General features: G+C 34.0%; 1 long non-coding RNA gene across 1 annotated transcript; it reads left to right on the forward strand.

The window, feature by feature from the left end:
• Positions 1–5,444: 5,444 nt before the first annotated feature.
• On the forward strand, positions 5,445–7,481 carry LOC136223637 (uncharacterized). The gene is made up of 4 exons (XR_010686052.1): positions 5,445–5,875; positions 5,962–6,057; positions 6,394–6,432; positions 6,997–7,481. It is a non-coding gene; the product is annotated as an uncharacterized lncRNA (long non-coding RNA).
• Positions 7,482–8,900: the final 1,419 nt, after the last annotated feature.

Consider the following 8,900-nt stretch of genomic DNA (forward strand, 5'->3'; position numbering starts at 1 on the left):
ACATGATGCCAGAAATAATTGCCTTATCCGCAAGCACCATGTGGAATTGACTCAGCATACGCGGGGCGTATGCCATTTTACGCAGGGCGTATGACACTTGTCGGCAATAATTGGCCTAATCCTGAAAGTCAGACTGCATTGTCTCCCATAGTCAACCACATATACGCGGGGCGTACCATTCTATACGCGGGGCGTATAAGGCAGCTATTTAACGCAAAAAGATCAGGGACACATTTACGTGGGACGTACTTCATCTACGCACGGCATAAAACACTCCAGTTCCATCAATAAACTTCAGAGACTCAAACACGCGGGGCGTATTTTAGCTACGCGGGGCGTGTTTGGGACAAACAGACATGGAATTGGTCCACATGCAGGAGATTTCTGACGGAATGGGCACTTACGCGGGGCGTAAACCTCTTTACGCGAGGCGTATCATGGGTTTTCTGCACTAAATAATGTTGCTCCATGCTTGTACTTTGTGAAATTACCAACTTGCCCTTGCTTGATGTGTATAAATAGATAGCTCTCCAACTTCAAAGGACACCAATTATATGCTAGAGAGCTAGACTATACCTTTTTCTTTTCTTGCAATTTAGATTCAAGTTTTTGTAGTTAAACTCTCCCCCTGGAGAGCTTGTTCGGTTGCTCCGACGTTTCATCGAAGTTCCGCTCCATCATTCATCACCAAGCTCGAGAGTTCCACCTCTACGACCTAGGAGACAGCTTTGAGTCCGGTTAGCTAGTGCCAAGGGCGGATTCTCCCTTTTTACTTGCTAATTAGCTTGTACTCTTCCTATGTACTAGGCGTGGTTGTATTTCATCTATACACTTTCCATACTTATAATTTATGATTCATAATCTCTATTTCCCTTTACGTGTTGATGTTTATTACTTGTTTTGATATTGATAATTGACTATTGTGTAGGAGCACGCGATTACTACCGCCATCCGGGCTATCTTTAGGGAATTATATAGGTGTTGCCCTACCGGGATTGACAAACCGGAAACCGTAGGAATTGACAAACCACGGAACTTACGGGCCCTAATTTCTAGTTCCCCCGCATTAGACACGCCTTGACTAGGAATCACGTAGTCTAAGTACTTCACGGGTCGGTCTTTTTACACTTGGTCGTCTTTGCAAGAATAAACCATTTTCCGTATACATTTAGAGTCGTTATTTATCGTAGTTATAATTTATCATACACACCCCACTTCATAGAGTCTTAACTACACAAATTTGTGTCGCTTATCGTAGGAATAGTGTGTAATTGCGTCTTACTTTACCCCAAAGTAATCACCGCTTAAATAACTTACGAAACCGAGTAGTCTGATACTTGTAATTATAAATCCCGTGGATTCGATACCCGGTCTTAACCGGATTATTACTTAATACGACGGGGTACACTTGCCCCTAAGTAGTCGTGACTTCTAGTGAATTTAGAGCACTTATAAAGATAAAATCCATAGTCCCGTAGCTCACTCATATCACAACAACATCCATATAAACACACCACTAGACTTTACGCGCATCAGGCCTCAATTATGTGTTTTCAGAGTTCTACTCTGGGATAGGTTGGGAGGTGGGGAATGGGAAGCCCGTCAGCTTCTGGAATGATATCTGGATTGGGGGCAAATCTCTATTAGAGGTGTGTATATCCCCACCGCCTAGTAATATTCGAAATTGGAAGATCGCTGATGTGGTGGATTCTGAAGGGGATTGGATTTGGGCTAAATTTGAATCCTTTTTGAGCCTGGATACTCTCCTAAGAATTAGAGGGGTTAAGATAAGTAACAGGGAGGAAGATATGGATAGTCATTGATGGGCTTTGTCAAGCAATGGGACATATTCCTACAAGTCTGCCTTTGAGGCTTTCATCCTTAATGGTTCGGGTCCTCACTCTGAAGTTTGGAAAATCATTTGGGCTTTAAAAATTCCTTACCGTATTAGGAGCTTCCTGTGGCTTGCTGTTAAAGACATGCTGCTCACTAACTCGGATAGAAATAGACGGCACCTGGTGGTTTCAGGTGCTTGCAGCAGATGCATAAGGCATGTGAAAACTATTTTCCACGCTCTTAGGGAGTGTGCTAGGAGTAAAGAGGTGTGGAGGAAAGTTCTCCCTCACAACCTGCTCCCCACTTTCTTAGCTCGCTCTGATCAGTAATGGTTTTTAGATGGAGTTAGTGGAAAGTTGTTGGGTAACCTTGAGCATGGTGATATTTTCTTTGCTATTGTTTGTCACCAGATTTGGAAGTGGAGGAATGAAGAAATCTTTAGGAAGAAAATTATTTCTATTCCTAACTTAATTGAGTTCTTCTTAGAAAAAATGGTCAATATTACTGATAGCTCAAAGGAGATTCTCTGGCAAGGTCTACCCAGAAGAAGGCTGTTCATCTCCTTGGTTGGTGCAGGCCTAGGGAAGGAGTGGTGAAATTGTATACAGATGGATCTTGTCTGAAGGACGGTAAGATTGTTGCAGGAGGTGTTTTGAGGGATGATGGGGGTGCCTGGATTTCTGGGTTTACTCAAAATATTGGTTTAGGTTCATCCTTTTTTGCTGAACTTTGGGGGATCTTTTCTGGCCTTAAACTCGTCTTGAGTCTGGGCTTGAAAAATCTGATTGTTGAATCTGATAATCTTGAGGCTATCGAAATGATTTCCAGAAAAAATGTTATTTGTCTAAATAGCCATAACCTTATCAAAGGAATTAGTAGGTTTTGCTCTTCCTTTGATTTCATTATCTTCAGTCATATCTTCAGAGAGCAGAACCGGGTTACGGATCGTTTGGCGACTGTCGGACATGACTGCATGATGGGCATCACTACCCTCTCTTGTCCTCCTGTTTATCTTAATTCTCTTATTAAGGAAGATGTGGTGGGGGTTAGCTTCCCGAGGCTAATCCCTGGCTAGGCATTCTGGCTCTTTGTTTTCTTTTTCTTTCTTATTCCCACAAAAAAAATAATAATTGCCTAAAATAGGAATATGAATATTTAGGGATAGAAATTCTGAGGGTTATATAGTTCGGTAGTGAAGTAAAAAAGTCGTAATTAAGTAATTGTAATCATTAATTGTACTAAGAAAAAATCAATATGGATTTCGAGGTGGGAAGAATTGTCACGTCCGTGTCTAAAAATTTCGAATCTCTAATTTTCAAATTAGATTATAATATATATATTTTAGAGTATAAATTAATTATGAATTTTAATATAGGCTTAAAGCACTTTTTGGCCCATGACCTATCCAAAATTTATGCATTTGGCCCCTGACCTATTATTTGGTCATATTTAGCCCCTGATATATCAAATTAGATAAAATTCAACCCATATTGAATGAAAAATTAACTCTGTTGGGAAATTAACGGTTGTAACCAATACAAAAATAAAACATGGCACATAAATAAAATTAATTTCCACTCTATCGGAACACTAGAAAAAGGTTTTAGGATTTTTTTACTGTGTAAAATAGTAACGTTGCCATCTCCAGTTGAAAATTAATTTTATTTATGTGTCATGTGCGTTTTTGTATTGGTGACTGCTGTTAATTTTTCAACAAAGTTAATTTTACATTCAATATGAGTTGAATTTTATCTAATTTGATAGATCAATGGTCAAATATGACCAAATAATAGATGAGATGCCAAATAAACAAATTTTAGATAAAGGGGCCAAAAAGTGTTTTAAACCTTTTAATATAGTATTGTGTTTAAATTAAGAGTTTTAGTGTAAATTTAAAAGAAATTATATTAAAAGGACCTTAACTGAATTTTTTTTAATTGATGGTTTTGATTTACAATTAAAAAGAATTATAAGAATAAATTATGATTAAATTGTTAATATTTAATTTTGTATATTTTTAATAATAAAATGAAATGGTTGATGGTAATCAAAATAATAATAATAAAATAATAAATGGAAAAATGTGGTATTATTTGGAGATATAATAAAACACTTGTGAAGAGTGTATTTTTTTTTTGGTAGGACAAAGAAAAGAAAAGAAAACCAAAAAAATAAAAAACTAGTCAGAGATTAGTCTAGGGAAGCTAACCCTCGCCATATCTTCAAAAAGAAGAGAAGAAAGAAAAACAGGAGGATGAGAAAGGGCCGTTACGCTCAACAAACCCTCATGACCAGTAGCCGTCAAGCGATCTGCAATCCGGTTCTGCTCTCTGAAGATATGGCTGAATTCGATGAAATCAAAAGAAGAGCAGAACCTTCTAATACCTTTGATAAGATTACAACTATTTAAACAAATAGCATTATTATCAGAAATCATTTTGATGGCCTCTAGGTTATCCGACTCTACAGTCAACTTCTTCAAACCCAGATTCTTGGCCAGCTTTAGGCCAGAGAAAATCCCACAAAGCTCAGCAGAGAATGAAGAACCCAAACCAAGCTTCTGGATAAATTCCGACACTCAGGCGCCCCATCATCTATAAGAAGACCTCTTGCAGCGATCTTACCATCTTTAAGGCAGGAACCATCCAAGTTATGCTTCACCACCCCTTCTCTAGGCCTGCTCCAGCCAATGAGTTGGACATCCTTCTTCTAGGTTACCCTAGCAAGAGAATCTCCTTTGAAACTTTCAGTGATATTTAAAACTTTCTCCGAGAAGAAACCAACTAAATTAGGAATGAAAACAATTTTCTTCCAAAAAATTTCCTCATTCCTCCACTTCCAAATCTGGTGACAAATAATAGCAAAGAAAATATCACCATGCTCAAGGTTGGCCAATAACTTCCCACTAACTCCATCAGTAAACCAATCTAACTCAGAGTGAGCCATGAAGGAAGACAGAAGGTGGTTAGGGAGAAATTTTCTCCACACCTCTTTACTCCTAGAACAGTTTCTAAGAGCATGGCACACAGTTTCAACATGACCTCTGCATTTGCTACAGGCGCCTGAAGCCACTAGATACCGTCTATATAGGTTCAAATACTTATATTCAAACTAGCAATAAGCCCGTGCTATGCACAGAATTCAATTAATTCTCTAATATTAATGAATATTTAAATAGTTCAGGGATTAAATATAACCAAATAATATATAGAAATACTTAAATTATAAAACTTTAAATAAATTAGAGGCTAAATAAAATAACACTTTAAGCCGAATTTTTATTATATAAATTAAATAAAGTTAGTTTTTAATTTACATAAAATCCATCGTAAATTTTCCACCAAGTTAATTTTCCGAATAATATATAAATAATTGTTTATTCTAATAACATTTTCTGAGTTTACAATATTAATAATTAATAATAATAATAAACCACTATTAAATAATTATGTTTAGCTAAAAGTTATAATTAAGTTCTTGAACTTTATCTATATCTATATCTATATACTAAATCAATAACTGTCAAAGCTGATGTGTCATCTATATACTAAAACATTCTCACGTGTAATTTTCTCTTAGTTTTTTTAAAAATACATTTAAATTTTTCTATTCACGTTCCCATCGGAAGAAACTGATACTCTCCATGACAAGAAACTGCTCCTCTCCCTCCATCTAAATCCCTAATAAACTTCTGATCTCTCCATCTTCATCACCTGCTTCTTTTATGTTTTCTGTTTGGATTGACAAGAAAGTTGAAGAAACAAAATGAAATTTCATTTTTTAATTTCGATCTTTATTTTCTAACCGTTAAGGATCGGTTTGCTCTTCTTTCTCAACTGCTGATCTTCATGGGTTTCTAACTTTGCACTATTGCAGTTCAGATTTTCGATTTGTATTTTCTAACCGCTAAGGATAGGTTTCCTCTTCTTTCTCTGCAGTTCAGACTTTCTTAATCGTGAAATTTTCTTGAAAATTGTCTGCTGTTTTCGATCTGTATTTTCGAACCGTTAAGGATCCGTTTGCTCTTCTTTCTCAACTGGTGATCTTCATGGGTTTCTAACTTTGCAGTATTGTAGTTCAGATTTTCGATCTGTATTTTCTAACTATAACATATTGATATTGCAGGACAAATGTAAAACCAGTAATGATAGCGTACAAACTGGTCACAATAGAGTCATCCTACTCTGGATTTAGGAATCGACTTAAACAGGCTTTGCTAGGGTAAACTCTATCATTCTCTTTGTAATATTTATATTGAAGATTTGGATAGGATGATTGGGATAACTCACTTGAGACGACCCATTTGACACAATTATCAATTTTTATGAGCTACATCTTTGAACTTTGCAGACCATAAATTTGATACTCCTAGCCTGTTAACAAATTCTTAAAAAGTATCTGAATCAAAATTCTTAGAGGTGTATTTAGTCACTGTACCAATTCAAATAGTTTTTCCTCATCATTAGCATTTGGAAAATAACAATTAAACTCTATTATGATTCACCAATTCTGTTGTGGTCTAATTTTCTCCTCTCTTTGTACTCTTCATGTGTGCAGGTGATATTGAAGAGTCATATGTGATGATTCTCCCAGTTGGTAAAGTGATCTTAGAATATGGCATTTGTCTTTGTTTTCACTAATTTATCTTATGGTCTTCATCGATTTTATATGTCAATGTTTAGGTGATAATACATTTAATTGAATGAATTTGACGGAATAACTTTAATAAAATAACTTGAAAATGGAAGTAATTAAGTTTCAGGTTGAGCCTATGGGTTTTCACACTAATGGTTTGTGAATTATGACCAGCTCCATCCATAGTATTAGTAGGTCACTGCGGTATAAATGTCTTCATGATTGGTTGGCCTCAGTGTATGTTTTGCTTTTGGAACTTACCCTCACACTATTGTTTTCCCTTGCTAATAATTTTGTTGTCAAAGCTTGAAAAAGGGAACCAAAAGCTTATCTGTACATGTTCTATGAAAGGCTATTAAGGGCTCAGATGTATAATCATAAAACTGTTTGTTCACTTCAGATTGATCTAATTCATATTTGCTATTTTTCAATTTTTTTCCATTTGTAACATCTATGCTTTTAATCTGCATTTTGTTCTGCATGTTCGGATTGAAAGTTCATTTTGGTTGGTTTAATTGAATTCAGCAATTACGAAAAAAATAGCATGGTTCTTGCCAGTATTTTTCATCCACGTCAAACTCCTCAAATTCAGATTGTGTAGAGGCTTCCAACGAGTATGTATCGGTCCGGTAACCTTCGTCACCGTCAATTCCCATTTCAGAGACTCTTTGAAAATTCTACCCCAGAGTCTGAATGAGTTGGGAGAACTGAAAAGGTTTGGGGTAACTGAATAACTTCTTTGGTTTTGGATAACTTCTAAAGTGTTTCACACCCGGTTTCCTTAAATCCTTAAGCTAGGACTCTTTCTTATACGTTCATGCTCCACCCTGTGAACCTTTGCTTAGTAGATTTAGTGGGATTTATTCAGTGTAAAATGGACATTCCATATGGTTTATCATTGTAGTTTTTTAAAAATTATTTAGAATTTTATCATATTCTATGATGGAATATATTCATGTTCACTTCTACATCCTATGAAAAGTTTGGTTGTTGATTCATTAGGATAGTAAGGAGGCATATGGTTTGGTTGATCCATTATACTATGTATGTAAGTTCCTAATTAAATATAGTGCATCTGAGTTCCTAATAATTTGGAAATGAAATAAAGCAGAATCATGATGGCCTGAAAAAATATATAAAAAGGAAGAGTAGTGTATGCAGAGCTAGGATATTGTTTTCAGTTCATTCATTTTATTGCTTTTTAACTATATGTTTGATATATTTTTGTAACCATTAAAGAAAGTTTGATGACCTTCAAATTTTACTCAGCACTTCTAATTTAATAAAGTTTGATTTTACCTTAGTATGAATCATTTTGCCCAAAATCTGAAATTACATTTTACCATGGTTTTTTTTTAAGATACGTTTTACCATAGTTTTTAATAAAATAATAAGATTTTTTAAATTTCACTATAAATTATAATGCATTTTTAATTATGTGTATGACACGGGTGTTTATATTAGATTTTTTTACAATAAAATTATTCATTAATTTATTTTTTTGTGAAAATTTTATTATTGTAAGTATTTAATTCAAATTAAGGAAAAAGTTTAGTTGAGATGTTAATTGCTGTTTTAAAATAAATATGAATATTTGTTCTTCAATTCTTAATTCTTAGTAAAATATGGTAAAATATAATAAAAACAAGTTACAAAATGAGAATTAAATGGGCTCTAATTCTATTATAATAATAATAAGAGTAATAATAATATGCATCTTTGGTCAATTCCTATGTGGTTATTTCTAGAGTTAAAATCCGGCTTGATTGAAAATTCTTACTTTTTAATAAAAAAAAAAAAAATATATATGCATTCAAAATTTAGTTTACAATTAACTGCATCAAATTAATTAGCACTTTAAAATCTTGATTAATATTGTTTTAAAATTGCTTCCTGCCATAACCCAATTATAAGAAAATTTTATAATAAATCAATATATAAATAATTTTAATACATAACACAACTAATTGAAAAAAATATAGAAAAAAACCCGTGCATTGCACGGTCTCATACTAGTATATTTTAAACATCTAATCAATTATTTTTTCACATTAAATCATTGATCACTGATTCTGCTATTGATTCGGTTCTTTTTTAACTTTGTCATTGGGTTCGGACGGTATTAGAATAGCCAAATCAATATTCATACCTAACACCAAAATCTATTTCTAGCAGATTTACAATGTTAAATAATTATTATAAACCATTATTAAAAAATTATTTTTAGCCAAAAATTATAATTAAACCTTAGAATTTTACATGTTTTAAGAATCAAACATCTAATCATATATTTTTTCTCATTAAATCCTTGACCACTGATTCTACTATTGATTCAGGCATTTTTTAACTTTGTCGTTGAGTTCGGACAACATTAGAATAGTCAAATCAATCTTCAACCCTAACACTAAAATCCATTTCTCCTCTAGTCA

This window comes from Euphorbia lathyris, chromosome 3 (genome assembly GCF_963576675.1).
Source record: "Euphorbia lathyris chromosome 3, ddEupLath1.1, whole genome shotgun sequence".
NCBI lineage: Eukaryota > Viridiplantae > Streptophyta > Magnoliopsida > Malpighiales > Euphorbiaceae > Euphorbia > Euphorbia lathyris.